This window comes from Phalacrocorax aristotelis, unplaced genomic scaffold (assembly GCF_949628215.1).
Source record: "Phalacrocorax aristotelis unplaced genomic scaffold, bGulAri2.1 scaffold_49, whole genome shotgun sequence".
NCBI classification, from domain to species: Eukaryota; Metazoa; Chordata; class Aves; order Suliformes; family Phalacrocoracidae; genus Phalacrocorax; species Phalacrocorax aristotelis.
Genome location: NW_027441362.1, coordinates 620,344 through 637,377, shown reverse-complemented (window position 1 = coordinate 637,377; position 17,034 = coordinate 620,344). Strand labels below are relative to the sequence as shown.

General features: G+C 49.7%; 1 long non-coding RNA gene across 1 annotated transcript; it reads right to left on the bottom strand.

The window, feature by feature from the left end:
* Positions 1–705: 705 nt before the first annotated feature.
* Positions 706–15,870, bottom strand: LOC142051452 (uncharacterized). The gene is made up of 3 exons (XR_012658486.1): positions 15,672–15,870; positions 1,155–1,346; positions 706–896 (listed from the first exon to the last, which is right to left on the bottom strand). It is a non-coding gene; the product is annotated as an uncharacterized LOC142051452 (long non-coding RNA).
* Between the last annotated feature and the right edge of the window lie 1,164 nt (positions 15,871–17,034).

Sequence of the window (17,034 nt, the reverse complement as noted above, 5' to 3'; positions counted from 1 at the left end):
ACAAGCCTGTACATCCTAGTTCCTCCACACTACATTCCAGGACATCCCAGGACATTGTAGAGCCTCCCAGTACGTCCCAGTTCCCTCCCAGTACAACCCAGTAGATCCTGGTACGTCCCCGTTCCCCGCACTATACGTCCCCGTTCCCCGCACTGTACGTCCCCGTTCCCCGCACTGTACTGGGAGGACAACCGAGCCTGCGCAGTGACTGACATAGGGAACGAGCAAGTTTGTACCCATCACTAGACAAGACAATAATGACTATGTATGAGTATGTGAAATTTTCATCTATAAATTGTACGGGAAAGGTGCGTGAGGTACGCACGCCAGGAGGAGCGATCCCCCGTGCATCCGGCGCCGCGAATAAAGAATGCCTGCTCTTTAATACTAAATTGGTGTTGAGGAGTCGTTTCCGATTTTAACGCGTTTTTCGGTAACACAGGGAGTCAGATCAAGAGAGCCAGAGAACAACAAAACACCGACAGGCTACAGGACAGAGCAGGAGGAATAAAAAAAAAAAAAAAAAAAACGGAGCCAGAGCCAGGCAGAGAGAGGCGGAGAAAGAAAAAGGAGCCACAGGCTACAGGACAGAGAGAGGGAGGACTGAAAAGACGGGGAGGCAGGGAGACACTCAGAGCGAGACGGAGAAAGAAGGTGCGGGGGGGGGGCGCAAAAAAAAAAAGTAAATTTTGCAGCAGGTAAGGAAAGAGAGGGGGCCGGGGGAGAGACAGGGAGGGCCCAGGACGCACAAGAGAGGCAACGGGGCCCCAGTGGCCCAGGACTCACCGCGACTCTCGCTCTCAGCGCTGCTGGCACAATTTAGCCGTTCAGATGCTTCTTCCCCCTCCTCTCCTCCCTGCCTCTTCTGCAGCTCCAGACTCTAGGCCGTCCTCCACCTGAAGAGAATACGTGGGTGTCTTACAGCTCTTACCAGATGAGGCTTCCTAGGCACGTAGCCTAGCTTGCTCGTGCACTACACGCCCGTACCCAACTCCGGGTTACGCGTACAGACCCTACGGTGCACGTTGGTGGCCTGGCCCGCTGCGGGCTATGAAGGGGGATCCTTCCTCCCCCACCTGCATGGACAGGCTCTCTCTTGCCTGCGGCAGGAAGGCAGCTGGCAGCCAGAGCACCTTCAGTTTCTTCTTCTTTACCTTTCGTTGGCGTCTCCAGCTTCAGCCGAGGCAGCTCCTGTCCGCAGCCGGGAAGGGCTTTGTCTATCCCTTTTCGGCCCTGCGCTGCGAGGACGGCGAGGACGGGCAGAGAGAAGCCACGCGAGCCTGAGACGGCCGCAGGCAACGGCATCCCCGGGGGAAGGACAGACAACCACGTCCTCAGCACGGTCTCTGGGAGAGGGAAAGAAGAAACAGTGACCGTCATTACCGTCGATCGACCCTGGCCAAAGCCTCTCCTTCCGCAGGGGCTTCTGGACACACCGCTCCCTCCCCACGCTACTGCTAAGGGCCCCTGCGCCAAGGGGGAATCCAGTGCGCTTGAGGGACGGCTTGCTGCCTTCACGACAGGGCCTGGGGGCGGCCTAAGGCTATGCAGCACGCTTATGGGGAGGTGCCGGAGCTGGGGGCAGGCGCACGGGGCAAGGGGGGCCAGGGGAGGCTGAGCGGGACCTCCGGTGGGCCGGGGACGCGGCCATCATCTGCGCCCTGGGCACGGGGAAAAGGTCATCGTCCTCCTCCTTTCCCTCTTCCCTTCTGTCAGCTCCCGGGGAACTCACCGCTTCTCAGGAAGCGGCCGCACCCGCAAGCCCCCAGTAATCAACACGAATCCAACCCCAAAAATACACCTCGCGTACCGTACGCGCCACGGCCGCCCGGCACCCGAGCGCCGGAAGACCGCGCCTCCCGCCATGCCCGGCGAACCACGTGACAGGGCCGGCAGCCACTGCGCCAGGAATACAGCTCCCGGCATGCTCTGCGGCACAACCCGGCCGCCCGGCAGCCGCAAGGACTACAGCTCCCGGCATGCTCTGCGGCACAACCCGGCCGCCCGGCGGCCGGTTTGATGCGGAGCCACCCAGCATCCCTGCGAGCACAGCTGCAGGCGCAACAGCAGTTACGCAGCCACAACTAGGCACTAAACAAAGGCTTTCCAACACTGGAGGTCTAGAACAGGTAGACATTAGCACAGAAGCACAAGGGGCTCCGTCACCCTGCACAAATCTCCCCGTGCCTACACACGCACACGTTCAGAAGTTAGTTATCAGAAAACGCCCGACTCAGCCATTTGCCACAGTCACGAGACTCACGACATGATAACACGACATGACACACGAGGTGGGCTCAGAGTTTTAAGGCAAGAAATACCTCCCACGCCCCCCACCCGAGATCTTTCAGGGTCCACACCTGCCATCGCCCCGCACCAAACCTACCCGGCCAAAGGCTTTCAGGTGGCCCGAAACACTGTACACAGAAAATAACCAGGGACAGACCTGCATTGTTCGGAAGCGAACGATGCCCGACCGGGGCTCCTCTGCGGGGCACGGAGCCCCCCGGCCCCGCCCGGAGACACACACCCGCCCCCCGCTGCCCGAACTCACCCACCAGCGCTCTCCGGCCCCCGGACACGGCCGCGCTGCTCTCTCAGGCGGCTGCCGCAGGCGAGGCTCGGGCACCGCCAGGCCTCCAGGCGTCCCAAGGGGCTGCCGGCCACCGCAGGAGATGGCTGCCGGCGGCCGGACCGCCGCGGCGCTCCCCGCCCAGCTCCGAGCAGGCTCCGCCGGCCGCGGGCTTCCCACGCCGGGCCGCAGAGGGGCCCCGGCACCGCACAGGGACGCCTCGCGACCCGGCCGCCACACGCACCGGCCCTTCGGCCTCCACACGCACCGCTCCCGCCCCGCTCCGACGCGCCGCGCACGCGCCACCGGAAGCCCGAGCCCCGCGGGGCGGCCCTTAAAGGGCGGCCGGAAGGAACGGCCCCCACCGGCCCCGCCACCGCGCCCAGCCGGTGAGCGCCAGCGCCCCCTGCTGGCCGGGCCGCGCTCAGCTCGCGAGGGCGCCGAGGGCCGGGCGGGGCGGGACGCGCCGGCTCGGGGCCAGCGCCTTCTCGGAGCGAGCGGGAAACCCCTGCGGGCCCCGGTCACGGCCGGGCACAGCCGCGCGCCCTCCGAGAGCTGCTGAACGGGGCTGCCGCTCGTGACACATACCGAGCCGTCTGCGACGGGAGCGGGCAGAGGAGGAAGGGGCCGGCGGCCGCGGGGCCCTGGCCCCAGGCGGGGGGGGGGGGGGGGCTGGGGCCCGGGGGGCCGCCCCCCTACTCACAGTTCCCTCACAGTTCCCTCACAGTTCCCTCACAGTTCCCTCACAGTTCCCTCACAGTTCATCCCATGGACGGAACCGGGACCTACTGTGAGGCACTGGGAAAGAAGTGGGAGGAAGCCGGGACAGACCAATATAGCCCAGTATGGACTAGACCAATATAGCCCAGTATGGACTGGAGGGAACTGCGAGGGAACCGCGAGAGAACCCCACAGAACAAACCATGGGGCACGAGAAGGCAGAGAATTAAGAATTAGGGACAGGGAGCCAGAAAAAAAAAAAAGAAAAAAACCAAAGGGAGACAGAGAGCAAAAGGAATCGCAATGCGTACGGAGAGAAGAGAGAAACAATTCTAGCATAGGGTCACGCGGGAGCCAGGGACAGCAAGATGGAGAAAGGACAGAAGCTACAGGCTACAGGGCAGAGAGGGAAGAATTAATGAATAGACACAGAGAGCTGGGCAGAAAGAGATGGAGAAAGGCTAAAGATCACACGGCCTACAGGGAAGAGAGAAGAGAGGGAGGAATTTTAAAAACAGGGGCAAGAAGCCAGAGAGAGGGAGAGAGAAGCAACAATAAGATGGGGACAAGCCACAGGGCAGCGAGGAGGGAATCAATGAATAAGAACACGAGACCAAAGAGAACACAATGTAGAATGGAAAAAAGGAACAGCGGCCTACAGGGAAGGAGGAATTAAAGATCAGGGACTGGGAGGCAGACAGAGACACATGAAGAAACAAGTGAAAAAAAAGAAAAAAACAAACCAACAGCAATGGGCTACAAAGACAGAGAGGGAGGAAATGAGGAAATAAAACGTCGCAGCAAGGAGCTGGACAGAGAGAGATGAGGACAAACAAATAGCACGGGTCCACGTGACAGAGAACGTGGAATTAGAACACAGAGAGAGGGAGCCGGACAGAGAGAGAGGCCGAGAGAAACATCTAGACAGGCTACAGCGGGCAGAGGCAGGAATTAAAACCTAGGGACAGGGAGCTGGACAGAGAGAGATGGAGGTCACAGGGAACAGCGGTGGCTGCAGGAAGAACAGGAATTCATGAATAGGGAAAGGGAGCTGGACAGAGAAGAACTCAGAAAGGCAAGAACAGTAGCAGGGTACAGAGCAGAGAAGACGAATTAAAAAGCACGGGGGGAGCGTTGAGGCAGACAGAGAGAGATTAAGAAAAAAGTCACGGGCTACGTGGCAAAGCAGGAGGAATTCAGAAACGAGGATGGGAACCAAGGGAGAGTGTGCTGGTGAAGGATAACGGGCATTAAAAGTGAGGGACGGGGAGCTGGGAAAAGCGAGGCAGAGAAAAACAGAATCACAGAGAGAATCACACAAAGCCAAAAAAGAAGAAACTGAACAACAGGAACAGGTGTAACCAAAGCGATGAAATCAACCAACCAGAGACGGTGTTCCATTACGGGAACATGGAGCGTACCAATCAGCGCACCTGTCGATCTGCATTTTAGTGCCTAGGCGATCGTTAATGTCAGCAGAACAACAGACAACATGCTTCTGTCAGAAAAGGATGACAAAACGCGGTTTCGCTTAGCGGACTGAGAAAACTAGCCAAGACTGCCAAGAGTAAGAGCCGAGAAGCTAAAAGGTAATTCCGGCAGGGGGAGATCGCGACCACCGACTCACAGACCACCACCGACCCAAGTAACACCACCTACTCAGAAGAGAACAACGGAAGAGGACAACCGAGCCTGCGCAGTGATTGACATACGGAACGAGCAAGTTTGTACCCATCGCTAGACAAGACAATAATGACTATGTATGAGTATGTAAAATTTTCATCTACAAATTGTACAGGAAAGGTGCGTGAGGTACGCACGCCAGGAGGAGCGATCCCCCGTGCATCCGGCACCGTGAATATAGAATGCCTGCTCTTTAATACTAAATTGGTGTTGAGGAGTCGTTTCCGATTTTAACGCGTTTTTCGGTAACAGTTTTGGCACCCCAGGTGGGAACCTGCTTTTGAATCTCGACGGATCCGTGGGATCGTGGGACCTGCAGCCGGCCCCGAGGAATTCTCCGGGAGAGCTTCTGATCCCCGGGCCAGAGAATTCTGAGCAAGATCCCCTGGATTGAGGTAAACAAGGCATTCTTTGAAGAAGAAACTTAGGTAGAATAATACGTGGGGTTAGTTTCCCACATAGGATAGGATAGCGGGTTTGAGTCCCACAGGCCTGCCCGTAAGGCGCGGCGAAAGCCACGCAGGGTCGGGGCCAAGAGGTGCCTCGGTTGGTAAGTCTCTGCTAGGCGAAAGCCTGTGGAGCGGGACCCGAGGGTAGGGGAGTCTTCAACAGGGGGTTGAAGTCTCCAGGGATATCTAGCAGGGGGCTACAGATCCCAGTGGCAGATTTCCAGTGAGACCTCTAACGGGGGTTGGAGTCCCTCTGACTAGTATTTGTGATAGTGCACTATCACAACTACTAGTCGACTGGGAGACGGGAGCATTACTGAGTAGGAAACCTATCCCACAGAGAACACCTTTGCGATGTATTTTGAAGCACTGGAAAGACGTCGGGGGCAGTGACCCACTAACTCGGAAACCATTAATTGAATATTGCAATCATTGGTGGCCAACGTATCAATTGGAAGGTGGGCACAAATGGCCAGAACACGAGACATTGCAATATCGTACCATCTTGCAATTAATGTTGTTTTGTAAAAAGGGAAGGCAAACGGGAAGAAGTGGCATATGTTGATTTGTTCTTTACACCGTGGAATCATCCCGAGCAGCAGAAACAGCGTGAGGTATGTCCACAAGATTCTACGGCAATGTTTCTGAAAAGAGGAAAACGTGGTGAGAACTTGAAAGAGTGTTGCTCTACTTGTGATACTGGATACTTCACTTGATGAAACTGACAAGAAAATAGTATGGAATACAGCCAGAAGGCAGGTGCAGGGAGCACATGCTAACGGGAATTTACAGAGAACAATGAATAAGAATTTTCCATCTACAAATCCCGAGTGGGACCCTAATCAGCCAGGACCCAGGGGAATGTTGACTAGATGTCAGAGAGAGATTTTATTTGGAGTAAGACAAGCAATGCCAAAAGCAATAAATTGGTCAAAATTTATGAAGTGAGACAAGAATTAAGTGAGTCCCCTTCAGCCTTTATGGAAAGACTGAAGGTGACCACCAGAAAATATACTCATTTGAACCCAGAAAAACCAGAAAAAGCAATTCAGCTGGTCTCTATATTCATAAGACAATCAGCCCCAGATGGGGGCGGGGGGAGAGAAAACAACCTTCAGAAACTAGAACAACCTGAATCCAGAGATCTGGGTTAAATGCTTGAAGTATCTCGGCATGAAGGAGACCAGGGGAATCAACCCTAGCTGAACACCTGGTTACACTGAAGCTACGGAATGAAGAAATAGAATTTTTGGTAGATACGGGAGCCACTTATTTGGTATTGAATACACGTGAAGAGAAATTTGATCATAAATCAGTAGATGTTGCTAGCGCAACAGGGCAAAGAAAAATTAGCCCCTCTCAGAGCCATTAAAGTTTAAATTGGAGAAGCAATGGGCAACTCACCAGTTTCTGCATATGCCTGAATGTCCACTGCCTCTGTTATGACGAGATCTATTAGGTCAATTAGATGCTCAAGTAACTTTTAAAGATGGAGAGATTAAATCACTAATACCAGAATCAAAAGCCACAGAGGCGAGAGCGTTTATGTTACAGGATTCCTCCAGGGAGGAACGGGTTCCCGAGGAAGTGGAAAACGTAGTAATTCCTTTGGTTTGAGCGAGCGGAGCTCCGGAGCGATCTAAGTGGGCAGAGCCGGTAAAAGTAACCTTAAAGCTTGGAGCCAAGCCCGTAAGACAAAAACAATACCCTATTAAGCGAGAGGCTCGAAAAGGATTACAGAAGTTAATTATAAAATTTTTCAGAATATGAGCTTTTAGTGGAATGTGAATCAGAATATAGTACTCCTGTGTCGCCAGTAAAGAAATCTAGAGGCAAAGAGTATTAGCTAGTTCACGATTTAAGGGCTATAAATCAGGTGGTCCAAGATATACATCCGGTAGTAGCTAATCCATACACTTTACTGACCTCTTTTAAAGGAGGAGCATAAATGGTTTACTGTACTAGATTTGAAGGACGCCTTCTTTTGCATACCTCCAGGCATAAAAAGTCAAAGCCTATTTGCTTTGGAATGGGAAAGCCCCACCACAGAATGAAAGACACAGCTACCATGGACCGTACTTCCACAAGGATTTAAAAATAGTCCTACGATACTTGAGACTCAGCTGGCAAAAAAAAATTAGATATAGAAAAAACAGAACCCAGGGAGAGGCATCTTGTTACAGAATGCGGATGACATTCTGATAGCGGCACAAAGTAAAGAAAAATGTTTTGAAATTTTTAAATTTTCTGGGCCAAGGAAGATGCGGAGTTTCCAGAAACAAAACCCAAATAGGAAAAGAAGCAGCCATTTATTTAGGATTTGAAATATCTCAAAGACAAAGACAATTAGAAAGTGAAAAGAAAGAAACTATTTGTCAAATTCCCGAACCTAGCAGCCCGAAGGAACTGAGAGCTTTTCTGAAAACAATGAAATAGCATCAGCTCTGGATTCTGAACTATAGACTGTATGTAAAACCATTGTTTGAGGCATTGAAAGACTCAAAAGGATAAATATTTAACCTGGACGCCCGGATGCCAAACGGCATTCAAAGAACTGAAAAGAGCCTCGATGATGGCCCCTGCATTAGGCCTACCTGATTTCGCTAAACCTTTTGAGTTGTTTGTCCACGAAAGACAACATTTAGCCCTTGGAGTGCTGACACAGCGACTGGGAACCTGGAAGAGACCTGTGGGCTACTTCTCCAAACAACCTGACCACGCGAGTAAAAGATGGCCTAGGTGTTTACGGGCAGTAGCAACAACAGCGCTGCCGATCCGGGAAGCCCCAAAGTTAACAATGGGACAGAAGATGACAGTATACGTCCCGCACATAGCGGTGACTGTTTTAGAACAAAAGGGGGGTCGTTGGCTATCCCTTAGCAGAATGTTGAAATATCAAGTTGTTCTGTTAGAACAAGACGATGTGGAATCGAAGACTACTGCTATACTGAATCCTGCTATGTTTTTAACAACAGAAAACCTTACGGACAATTTAGAACACGATCGCTTGCTAACTATTGAACAAGTCTATTCCAGCAGACCAGACCTGAGACACAAACCTCTGGGAAAATCCTGATCTGGAGTTGTTTACAGATGGAAGAAGCTCTGGGCGAGAAGAGAAGCGAATGGCCGGATATGCTGTCGTTATCGCCGCCGAGGGAATGGAGTCAGGGGTGCTGCCTGCAAACACCTCAGCACAGAAAGCAGTATTGGTAGCATTGAAGCGAGCTCTGCGAATGGCAGAAGGACAAAGGATAAATATCTAGACTGATTCCAAACGTGCATTTGGTGTGATCCACGATCATGGAGCTATTGGGAAGGAGAAAGGACTGCCATCAGCCCAAGAATCATCAATACAGCATAAAGAAGAAATTCTCCAACTTCCGGAAGACGTGCAGAAACCAAAAGAAGTGGCGGTAAAGCGTTGCAAAGCTCATCAATTTGGCCAGACGGCTGTAAACATAAGCAAACGACTGACCGATAAAGCTGCAAAGAGGACTGCAGAGCAAGGTATCCTTGCACTAGTACCAGTAAAACAGATCAGAATTCCAAAGTTGAAACCGAGATATAATAAATTGGATGAGCAATTAGCAGAACAATTGGAAGCATCACAAAACACAGAGAGATGGTAGGTAACACCAGAAAAACAAGTAATAACAACAACCACCCCACAAGTTATGACAGAACTTGCAAAAGAAAACCATGAGCAAACACATTAGGGTGTAGGCGCTACGGTTTTGAGTTTAAAAACATCTGTAGCGTGTGTAGGCATGACAAGAATAGTTAAACCCATAGTAGCTAAGTGTCCAATCTGTCCTAGAAATAATCCCCTGAACCAAAGGAAACAACCTTTAGGAGTAACAAAACAAAAAATTCTCCCGGAAATTATTAGCAAATTAAGTTCTCTGAGTTACCCAGACAAAATAGATATAGCAGTATTTGTCAGTGCTGATTGACAAATTTTCTAGATGGCCAGAAGCTTTCTCGTGCTGCACCGACAAAGCTAGAGTAGTAGTTAAAACGTTGCTGAAAGAAATAATACCAAGATTTAGAGTGCCAACGGGAATGTCCTCTGATAGAGCACCACATTTTTTTGCAGAGGTACTTCAACAAATTAATAAAATTTTGGGTAGAAAATGGGACCTGCATACACCCTGGAGACCACAATCAAGTGAAAAATTTCAGAACATGAAGCAAACACTAAACTGACATAGTGGAATGTTACTGATCTAGGATGGAAGTATTGAGAAAATTATTATTTCAGAACTTCCAAACAGGGGAAATGTAACCAAAGTGATGAAATCAACCAGAGACGGTGTTCCATTACGGGAACATGGAGCGTACCAATCAGCGCACCTGTCGATCTGCATTTTAGTCCCTAGGCGATCGTTAATGCGAACAGAACAACAGACAACATGCTTCTGTCAGAAAAGGATGACAAAACGCGGTTTCGCTTAGCGGACTGAGAAAACTAGCCAAGACTGCCAAGAGTAAGAGCCGAGAAGCTAAAAGGTGATTCCGGCAGGGGGAGATCGCGACCACCGACTCACAGACCACCACCGACCCAAGTAACACCACCTACTCAGAAGAGAACAACGGAAGAGGACAACCGAGCCTGCGCAGTGATTGACATACGGAACGAGCAAGTTTGTACCCATCGCTAGACAAGACAATAATGACTATGTACGAGTATGTAAAATTTTCATCTACAAATTGTACAGGAAAGGTGCGTGAGGTACGCACGCCAGGAGGAGCGATCCCCCGTGCATCCGGCGCCGTGAATATAGAATGCCTGCTCTTTAATACTAAATTGGTGTTGAGGAGTCGTTTCCGATTTTAACGCGTTTTTCGGTAACAGTTTTGGCACCCCAGGTGGGAACCTGCTTTTGAATCTCGACGGATCCGTGGGATCGTGGGACCTGCAGCCGGCCCCGAGGAATTCTCCGGGAGAGCTTCCGATCCCCGGGCCAGAGAATTCTGAGCAAGATCCCCTGGATTGAGGTAAACAAGGCATTCTTTGAAGAAGAAACTTAGGTAGAATAATACGTGGGGTTAGTTTCCCACATAGGATAGGATAGCGGGTTTGAGTCCCACAGGCCTGCCCGTAAGGCGCGGCGAAAGCCACGCAGGGTCGGGGCCAAGAGGTGCCTCGGTTGGTAAGTCTCTGCTAGGCGAAAGCCTGTGGAGCGGGACCCGAGGGTAGGGGAGTCTTCAACAGGGGGTTGAAGTCTCCAGGGATATCTAGCAGGGGGCTACAGATCCCAGTGGCAGATTTCCAGTGAGACCTCTAACGGGGGTTGGAGTCCCTCTGACTAGTATTTGTGATAGTGCACTATCACAACTACTAGTCGACTGGGAGACGGGAGCATTACTGAGTAGGAAACCTATCCCACAGAGAACACCTTTGCGATGTATTTTGAAGCACTGGAAAGACGTCGGGGGCGGTGACCCACTAACTCGGAAACCATTAATTGAATATTGCAATCATTGGTGGCCAACGTATCAATTGGAAGGTGGGCACAAATGGCCAGAACACGAGACATTGCAATATCGTACCATCTTGCAATTAATGTTGTTTTGTAAAAAGGGAAGGCAAATGGGAAGAAGTGGCATATGTTGATTTGTTCTTTACACCGTGGAATCATCCCAAGCAGCAGAAACAGCGTGAGGTATGTCCACAAGATTCTACGGCAATGTTTCTGAAAAGAGGAAAACGTGGTGAGAACTTGAAAGAGTGTTGCTCTACTTGTGATACTGGATACTTCGCTTGATGAAACTGACAAGAAAATAGTATGGAATACAGCCAGAAGGCAGGTGCAGGGAGCACATGCTAACAGGAATTTACAGAGAACAATGAATAAGAATTTTCCATCTACAAATCCCGAGTGGGACCCTAATCAGCCAGGACCCAGGGGAATGTTGACTAGATGTCAGAGGGAGATTTTATTTGGAGTAAGACAAGCAATGCCAAAAGCAATAAATTGGTCAAAATTTATGAAGTGAGACAAGAATTAAGTGAGTCCCCTTCAGCCTTTATGGAAAGACTGAAGGTGACCACCAGAAAATATACTCATTTGAACCCAGAAAAACCAGAAAAAGCAATTCAGCTGGTCTCTATATTCATAAGACAATCAGCCCCAGATGGGGGCGGGGGGAGAGAAAACAACCTTCAGAAACTAGAACAACCTGAATCCAGAGATCTGGGTTAAATGCTTGAAGTAGCTTGGCATGAAGGAGACCAGGGGAATCAACCCTAGCTGAACACCTGGTTACACTGAAGCTACGGAATGAAGAAATAGAATTTTTGGTAGATACGGGAGCCACTTATTTGGTATTGAATACACGTGAAGAGAAATTTGATCATAAATCAGTAGATGTTGCTAGCGCAACAGGGCAAAGAAAAATTAGCCCCTCTCAGAGCCATTAAAGTTTAAATTGGAGAAGCAATGGGCAACTCACCAGTTTCTGCATATGCCTGAATGTCCACTGCCTCTGTTATGACGAGATCTATTAGGTCAATTAGATGCTCAAGTAACTTTTAAAGATGGAGAGATTAAATCACTAATACCAGAATCAAAAGCCACAGAGGCGAGAGCGTTTATGTTACAGGATTCCTCCAGGGAGGAACGGGTTCCCGAGGAAGTGGAAAACGTAGTAATTCCTTTGGTTTGAGCGAGCGGAGCTCCGGAGCGATCTAAGTGGGCAGAGCCGGTAAAAGTAACCTTAAAGCTTGGAGCCAAGCCCGTAAGACAAAAACAATACCCTATTAAGCGAGAGGCTCGAAAAGGATTACAGAAGTTAATTATAAAATTTTTCAGAATATGAGCTTTTAGTGGAATGTGAATCAGAATATAGTACTCCTGTGTCGCCAGTAAAGAAATCTAGAGGCAAAGAGTATTAGCTAGTTCACGATTTAAGGGCTATAAATCAGGTGGTCCAAGATATACATCCGGTAGTAGCTAATCCATACACTTTACTGACCTCTTTTAAAGGAGGAGCATAAATGGTTTACTGTACTAGATTTGAAGGACGCCTTCTTTTGCATACCTCCAGGCATAAAAAGTCAAAGCCTATTTGCTTTGCAATGGGAAAGCCCCACCACAGAATGAAAGACACAGCTACCATGGACCGTACTTCCACAAGGATTTAAAAATAGTCCTACGATACTCGAGACTCAGCTGGCAAAAAAAAATTAGAGATATAGAAAAAACAGAACCCAGGGAGAGGCATCTTGTTACAGAATGCGGATGACATTCTGATAGCGGCACAAAGTAAAGAAAAATGTTTTGAAATTTTTAAATTTTCTGGGCCAAGGAAGATGCGGAGTTTCCAGAAACAAAACCCAAATAGGAAAAGAAGCAGCCATTTATTTAGGATTTGAAATATCTCAAAGACAAAGACAATTAGAAAGTGAAAAGAAAGAAACTATTTGTCAAATTCCCGAACCTAGCAGCCCGAAGGAACTGAGAGCTTTTCTGAAAACAATGAAATAGCATCAGCTCTGGATTCTGAACTATAGACTGTATGTAAAACCATTATTTGAGGCATTGAAAGACTCAAAAGGATAAATATTTAACCTGGACGCCCGGATGCCAAACGGCATTCAAAGAACTGAAAAGAGCCTCGATGATGGCCCCTGCATTAGGCCTACCTGATTTCGCTAAACCTTTTGAGTTGTTTGTCCACGAAAGACAACATTTAGCCCTTGGAGTGCTGACACAGCGACTGGGAACCTGGAAGAGACCTGTGGGCTACTTCTCCAAACAACCTGACCACGCGAGTAAAAGATGGCCTAGGTGTTTACGGGCAGTAGCAACAACAGCGCTGCCGATCCGGGAAGCCCCAAAGTTAACAATGGGACAGAAGATGACAGTATACGTCCCGCACATAGCGGTGACTGTTTTAGAACAAAAGGGGGGTCGTTGGCTATCCCTTAGCAGAATGTTGAAATATCAAGTTGTTCTGTTAGAACAAGACGATGTGGAATCGAAGACTACTGCTATACTGAATCCTGCTATGTTTTTAACAACAGAAAACCTTACGGACAATTTAGAACACGATCGCTTGCTAACTATTGAACAAGTCTATTCCAGCAGACCAGACCTGAGACACAAACCTCTGGGAAAATCCTGATCTGGAGTTGTTTACAGATGGAAGAAGCTCTGGGCGAGAAGAGAAGCGAATGGCCGGATATGCTGTCGTTATCGCCGCCGAGGGAATGGAGTCAGGGGTGCTGCCTGCAAACACCTCAGCACAGAAAGCAGTATTGGTAGCATTGAAGCGAGCTCTGCGAATGGCAGAAGGACAAAGGATAAATATCTAGACTGATTCCAAACGTGCATTTGGTGTGATCCACGATCATGGAGCTATTGGGAAGGAGAAAGGACTGCCATCAGCCCAAGAATCATCAATACAGCATAAAGAAGAAATTCTCCAACTTCCGGAAGACGTGCAGAAACCAAAAGAAGTGGCGGTAAAGCGTTGCAAAGCTCATCAATTTGGCCAGACGGCTGTAAACATAAGCAAACGACTGACCGATAAAGCTGCAAAGAGGACTGCAGAGCAAGGTATCCTTGCACTAGTACCAGTAAAACAGATCAGAATTCCAAAGTTGAAACCGAGATATAATAAATTGGATGAGCAATTAGCAGAACAATTGGAAGCATCACAAAACACAGAGAGATGGTAGGTAACACCAGAAAAACAAGTAATAACAACAACCACCCCACAAGTTATGACAGAACTTGCAAAAGAAAACCATGAGCAAACACATTAGGCTGTAGGCGCTACGGTTTTGAGTTTAAAAACATCTGTAGCGTGTGTAGGCACGACAAGAATAGTTAAACCCATAGTAGCTAAGTGTCCAATCTGTCCTAGAAATAATCCCCTGAACCAAAGGAAACAACCTTTAGGAGTAACAAAACAAAAAATTCTCCCGGAAGTTATTAGCAAATTAAGTTCTCTGAGTTACCCAGACAAAATAGATATAGCAGTATTTGTCAGTGCTGATTGACAAATTTTCTAGATGGCCAGCAGCTTTCTCGTGCTGCACCGACAAAGCTAGAGTAGTAGTTAAGACGTTGCTGAAGGAAATAATACCAAGATTTAGAGTGCCAACGGGAATGTCCTCTGATAGAGCACCACATTTTTTTGCAGAGGTACTTCAACAAATTAATAAAATTTTGGGTAGAAAATGGGACCTGCATACACCCTGGAGACCACAATCAAGTGAAAAATTTCAGAACATGAAGCAAACACTAAACTGACATAGTGGAATATTATTGATCTAGGATGGAAGTATTGAGAAAATTATTATTTCAGAACTTCCAAACAGGGGAAATGTAACCAAAGTGATGAAATCAACCAGAGACGGTGTTCCATTACGGGAACATGGAGCGTACCAATCAGCGCACCTGTCGATCTGCATTTTAGTCCCTAGGCGATCATTAATGCGAACAGAACAACAGACAACGTGCTTCTGTCAGAAAAGGATGAAAAAACGCGGTTTCGCTTAGCGGACTGAGAAAACTAGCCAAGACTGCCAAGAGTAAGAGCCGAGAAGCTAAAAGGTAATTCCGGCAGGGGGAGATCGCGACCACCGACTCACAGACCACCACCGACCCAAGTAACAGAAGAGAACAACGGAAGAGGACAACCGAGCCTGCGCAGCGATTTACATACGGAACGAGCAAGTTTGTACCAATCAGCAGACAGGACAATAATGAATATGTATGAATACGTAAAACATTGATCTACAAATTGTACGGGAAAGGTGCGTGAGGTACGCACGCCAGGAGGAGCGATCCCCCGTGCATCCGGCGCCGCGAATAAAGAATGCCTGCTCTTTAATACTAAATTGGTGTTGAGGAGTCGTTTCCGATTTTAACGCGTTTTTTGGTAACACAGGGAGTCAGATCAAGAGAGCCAGAGAACAACAAAACACCGACAGGCTACAGGACAGAGCAGGAGGAAAAAAAAAAAAAAAAAAACGGAGCCAGAGCCAGGCAGAGAGAGGCGGAGAAAGAAAAAGGAGCCACAGGCTACAGGACAGAGAGAGGGAGGACTGAAAAGACGGGGAGGCAGGGAGACACTCAGAGCGAGATGGAGAAAGAAGGTGCGGGGGGGGGGGCGCAAAAAAAAAAAGTAAATTTTGCAGCAGGTAAGGAAAGAGAGGGGGCCGGGGGAGAGACAGGGAGGGCCCAGGACGCACAAGAGAGGCAACGGGGCCCCAGTGGCCCAGGACTCACCGCGACTCTCGCTCTCAGCGCTGCTGGCACAATTTAGCCGTTCAGATGCTTCTTTCCCCTCCTCTCCTCCCTGCCTCTTCTGCAGCTCCAGACTCTAGGCCGTCCTCCACCTGAAGAGAATACGTGGGTGTCTTACAGCTCTTACCAGATGAGGCTTCCTAGGCACGTAGCCTAGCTCGCCCGTGCTGGAGCTGGGGGCAGGCGCACGGGGCAAGGGGGGCCAGGGGAGGCTGAGGGGGAGCTCTGGTGAGCTGGGGAGTCGGCCATCTTCTGCACCCAGAAGCTGCAGGGGGAAAAGGTCATCATCCTCCTCCTCCTTTCCCTCTTCCCTTCTATCAGCTCCCGGGTAACTCCTAGGGCTGCCCTCACCCGCTCGCCTTTAGCATACCAGAAGCCTGCCTCGGCGGGTCGTTTGAAGCTTCCCATCCCACCAGCCCCAGTAGTACAGGCACACAAGGAGATACCCCTGCACCCACCAAAGGGGCTCGCTCACCTCGCCGGCAGCCCTAGGCCTCACCCGACACAGGGAATCGTGTCCGACACACCACCACGCTGCAGCAAGAGCAGAGGAGGCCTTTCCTTACCAGGAAGCAGCAACGAGCACGGCGGCATCACCTCGCAGGCACTGCAGCATCGCAGGGCTGTTACCTGCGGAGAGAGCAATGGGGATCACAGGGACGCCACCGCGCGTGCACGGCTCCCGGGCTCAGTACCCAATTCTGGTCGCTGGGCAGCAGCATTATCTGAATTACTCTTCTCGATTAATACCATCCAGAAACCGTAACTTGGCTGCATCCACAGAGCTTCTATTCCTCTGCACCTTTCCCCCTCGCAGCCCCAGCAGCGCCATTCATTGCCTCTGCACCAAACAGCAAAGTGTCTCGAGGGAGGAGAAGCAGCACAGCAAACCTGGGGAACAAGGTTGGGTTCCCACCCCCGCAGAATAAGCCCCAGGAACTGCTTGTAGGCATGTGGCATCAGGGTTGTGATCGGGTTTTGGTTTGGTTTTCTTTTTTTTTCCCCCGCCTTCTTTACATAATGTAATAATTGGGGTTGCTTTTCCAAACTACTGAGTTCTGTGGGGATTTTTTGTGCTTTTGCCCTACAAAAAATGGTCATTTTCACTTTCGGTTTTGTGCATGAGAATGGTTGGTGGGTGCTTTTAGGTTGTTGTTCCTTCCCCCCACCCCCTTTTTTTTTTCCTTTCCAGCCGCACAAATCCAGCTGGAGTTGGCTTTCCCAGAAGCCCCAAGTTGTTTTCTTTCCACCAGAATTCTTCCTGTATTTTCACCCCTCATTGCAGGCCCAGAGTCAAGGGGTTTGAGGTATTTTTGTGCCCAGGCAGCAGCTCCCAGGCTGCATA